Genomic DNA, 5084 nt, shown 5'->3' on the forward strand with positions numbered 1-5084 from the left:
AAAAAAGAGGTTTGTACCTATGTTATTTGCTTATTATTTCTTGCCTATGTCTTGTAATATGAGAAACTACTTTGGCAATAACAACACACAATGTACTAACCATTGTGACTCTCCTAAAATCTTGTTTTGAGATTTTGTACCACTGTTTTTATTTTTTTTTCTTTCTTTAAAATAAAAATAACTGAGTCAATAAAAAAAAGAAACTATAGTCAAAATGGATCAAATATTTAAATATTAAAACTGAAACACTAAATATTCTGGAAGAGAAAGTAGATAGAAATCTTAATGAGATGTGGTAGGTACCAAGTTCATGAACAAAAATCAAATTGCATGGGAAATACTTAAAAGAATAAACGATTGGGGTCATCTTTTTGAAAAATTTCTGCATGTCAAAGGAAATCACCAACAGAATAAAAAGAAAACCCACAAATTGGAAGAAAAATATTGCAGACTGTCCTTCAGACAAAAGACTCCTATCTAGAACATATAAAAAATTAGAAATAAGGCCTCCAAAATTCAAAGACCCAACCCAAAAACGTACATCTGAGATGAACATACACTTCTCAAATGAAGAAATACAAGTGACAAATAAATATATGAAAAAATGTTCAACCTCATTGGTCATTAGAGAAATGCAAATTAGAACAACACTGAGATACCATCTTACACCAGAAGAATGGTTATCATTAAGAAATCAACCAATAATAAATGCTGGAGAGGCTGTGGGAAAAAGGAACGTTTCTCCACTATTGGTGGGTATGCAGACTGGTACAACCATTATGGAAACCAGTATTGAGATTCCTCGAAAAGTTAGGATTGGAGGTCCTATTCAAGCCAGCTATTCCCCTCCTAAGTATTTTCCAAAATAACTGAAATCATCACATCACTGAGATATATGTGCACTGATGTTTATAGGAACACAATTTGTCCTAGCTAAATCCTGAAAATAACCCAAATGCCCATCCACTGAGGAATGGATAAAAAAGATATGGTATTTTTACACAATGGCTTGTTACTCATGTATAAAAAAATAAATCTGAGAATGATTTATGTAGCTTTTGTAGATGAATGGATGCAACTAGACAGAATATTAGTAGGTGAAATAAATCAGATCCACATGTCATGTGTAAACATCGTATTATCTCGCTAGTGTGAGAACCTGAAAGGGTAATTAAACCTGAGAGGCACAATAGATACTGTTGAAGGAAGACCTGGTTCAGTGGGATGGAAAAACTGGGTTGAAGGAAAGGACAAATATATATATATATATATATATATATATATATATATATATATAATGATGGAAAGTTGTACTGGTGATTTCTGCTGGTCTTTGAAAGGTACAGTTAATGCTTAAAATATTTTTTTATTCTTATCTTTTCCTTTTGAATTTCTTACAACTTTTTGTTACTATTTTGTTTCATTTTTTTCTTTCAACCAATCTTACACATTTATATCTAGTAACCTGAATAACTAATTTGAAGATAACATCATGCAATACAGCAAGCACTGTTGAATTGCTATTACTGTGTTTCATGAAATTTTGTATCTATTCTTATGCTGTTTTTTTCTTTTTTCTTTTTCTTTTTTTTTTTTGGTGGAACCGAGGATTGAACTCAGGCCCTTGCGCTTACAGGTAAGTGCTTATTCTACTGAGCCATATCCCTGGCCTCAATGCTGTTTTTTTCTATCACTATTTTCCATTTTTCAAAAAAATAAAAAATGATACATTTCTTATTTAGAGGGAAGAGCATAACAGTTGTTGATATTTATAGGGAAATATTTCTCTAAGTAATGTTGTTAAAAATTAACTAGCTGGTAGGATGTCAGCATCACAAAGGAAGATCCAAATAGTGCTTTTCAGAGACGCACCAAAGATAAATGGACACAAGGTTCAAAATAAATGCTTAGATTAATACATGCGAAGTAAACCAAAACAGAACAAGGCCAACTAGGGCACTGCAGTATCAGAGTAGAATCCAGGTCAAGGTCTTTAAGTGGAACAGAGAATACCTCTTTTTTACATATAAAAAAGAGTCACTTCTCCAAGAAGCAAAGTTATAAACTTTTGTATATCAAAACTCCCTTGTATGGGGACCAATAAAACAAATTTTGTTAAAAGAATAAGGAAAGAATAATCATTGTAGGGAACATTTTAAATATCTCTTCTCAAAACTACAAATGAAAATAAACAGAAAGAACAGGGAAGAGTTGAGAGATATGGCTTTGAACACAATGAGCAAAGAATGAGCATTATTTTCAATCCCTGGGGGCATTAGAACAGGGATGCTGATCAATACTAGGACCTGAAGAAAATTCCAATAAATCCTGAACTTTGAAAATGAACAGGTCACATTTTCCAATCCAATGCAATTTTGCTTTATAAATAGAAATTTTAAAAGCGTTGATTTAAAGAAATTTTTGAACTCTGCAAATCCTTAAGCAAGGTTTTCTGAGTATCCCTTGGAGAAAGGGAACACTGAGCGTTGGATACCTTCTACTCGGGAGCTGACAGCGTGAGCACTTCACACCTTAGCGGGGCTTGCAGATAGTTCTTCTTTTGGAGGGATTTTTATTGCAAAACGAGATTCAACAAAAGTAAATGAACAAAACATTTAACCTTAGAAACTACACTATAAAACCAAATACACCAAGATACAACAGGAGGGCTTTGATGAACAGAAAGATAGAAATCATTTGAATAGAAAACTGTCAAGAGAACAAAGTTTTCAGGGGCCCCCTTTCCTGGGTAGCCCTGGCCCTGGGGTCCCCAGGAGGTCCAGTGGCAGCCCCTGCCCCTCAGGGCTGGGAGCTGGGACCCCTTGGCCTGCTCTGCTATTTCCCTAGCCTGGTTCCTGTGAGGCTTCTGTTCTCAGGCTCCCTAGTTTCCTCCATGTAGGACTCATCTATTCTCCCCGTTTCCTCCATGTGAGGTTTAGAGTCTGGGATCCCCATCTGGGGTGCTGCCAATGTCCTGGATAGCTGTTGCTTTCCTGAGCGCCTACTTGTGACCTCTTCTTTTCTGATAAGTTTCATCTCAAGTGCTCTGGCATAACTCAGGCCAATTCATTTATGAAATTCTTAGTTTAAGCGTCTCCCCACCCATGACCACATCTTCTTTGTAATTCTGACAATAATACTGCCTTTGTGCATTCTGTCTCTTGTGCCTGGGCTGCTTTGGCTTCTCCTCTGCTGTCTTTATAACCCTCCCTTTGCACCTGAGATTTCTGACCCAATGCACTCAACTCGTGAAATGCAGAAGCTCTGGCTTGCTTGTGAATGTGATGAATCCATTTCCCTCCCATCTCCTCATCATTCCCTTGGACGGAATCTCAGCAAGTTTACCCCTTGACATCTTGAAAATGATTCTTAGTCCTCAAGAGCATCAGGAGCCTGAGGGGTCATCAGGCCTTGGAGGGTGGAGGATGATCCAGGAAAGTTTGATAGAGGAAGAGGCCCAAGCCTTGGTTGGTGCAGGTTGTCAGCAGAGAAGAGGTGGGAATGCCTGAAGAGAACTGAAAGGGTAAGTGTGTGAAGGGCTCAGAGTATCACAATAGTCCCACGGAAACAGGTGGAAGACGTAAGCGCTGAGCGAAGGGCATGGATGAAGCAGGCTCTCCTGACCTCTTGTGATGCCAGGAAGCCTATGTGAGCAAGGCATCCAGAAGCCCTGCGACCTTGCCAACTACTCTAGACCCTCATGTCCTCTCATACTCTGCAGATAGGATTTTGCCTCCCACTAACTATAAAAAAGCAACAGATAATGGGACAAGCTTCCTAAGGAATACAGGAAGAATTAAAACCAAAAGGAGTGGGGAAATTGCCCAACCCATGTCCTGCTCCAGTAGAAGGAGATTGAAGTTTTCCTTCTTGCCCTTGGCTGCGGGGAGAAAGGGGGCAGAAGAGCTCTGCTATGGGGAATGGGCAGAAAGCTGGCGGCGTGGGGATTCCCTTCCTTCCAGCACCTCATAGATATGAGACTATTAATGATGATTGACGTAGAGGCTCATTGACAAAGTACTGAGGGGGAAGCCCTCCAATAAACTGCTCAGTCCTTGGATCAGTTTATCAATCCATTTTGCGAATTCCCTGTGCTGGTTTCGGGGTGGGAGGCTAAGGGGGAGACATTGACACACTGAACCTGAGCGCTCCCTCTGGTAGCCAAGGCCTCTCACTGCACTTCGGAGATTCCTTTCAGCTTCGTGGTCGCCGTCTGCTTTCCATCCACTGCCCGCCTAAGACCCTGTACTGCTCCCAAACACTGTGAGGTGGTTCCCATCTCCACACCTTTCCTGAGTCTCCTCTGGGCCAGGAATGCTCTTGTCTAAATGTTACCCATTCTTATGGCTCTGCGTAAAAGCCACACCAGTGCGTTCTCCAGCACCCCCTCCACCAGCATCAATTTTTCCCTCTTGGCATTCACTGCTCTGTGCAGGGCAGTAGGAATGTCTAAAATTAGAGACCCATCCATTCTCTCTCTGTCTCTCATACTCCCGTTTTGTACACTGCTTAGTGGGAGCAGGGCAATTTGTATTTAATGATAGCACACAACAGTTGTCCAACAGAGACTGCTTGAAATGGAAACAGCTCCTGAAGATGAGAAAGACAAGAAGAAGAGGAGGACAAAGAGGAAGGAAAGGAGCTGGAATGGTGTGGTTGATGGCTTTGAAACTGGCAGGAATCCAAGAGCTCAGGAATAGGGCAGCCCTGGAAGGCGAAGCCAGGGAGTGGGATTCTCTGACTAATGCCTTGAGTTTAGCCAGGAGTCCCCTTCCAGAGGCGTGATTTCCAGAGCTGTAAGACTTACTTTGCTGCAATCAAGCCTCTGGATTGTAGTAATTCGCTACAGCGAAGGCAGACCCATCCAGCTTGTGCTCCCCAGGGCGGTTCTCCCTGGAGTAGAAAACCCCAGGCAGTTCCAGCTTTGAGCTACTGTGGGAACACAGGTCTGGGGCAGCCCCTGGTACACGTGGGCTGGGTCACATCGGAAATGTCAGTAACCAATTGGCGGCTGCATTAAGACACACTACTGCCGAGTGCCTCATTCCCTTTCCCTGGGTCTGTCTGTGGGACTTGGCGTCGCT

The sequence above is a fragment of the Octodon degus genome, unplaced genomic scaffold (genome assembly GCF_000260255.1).
Source record: "Octodon degus isolate 3935 unplaced genomic scaffold, OctDeg1.0 scaffold00093, whole genome shotgun sequence".
In the NCBI taxonomy this organism is placed as follows: Eukaryota; Metazoa; Chordata; class Mammalia; order Rodentia; family Octodontidae; genus Octodon; species Octodon degus.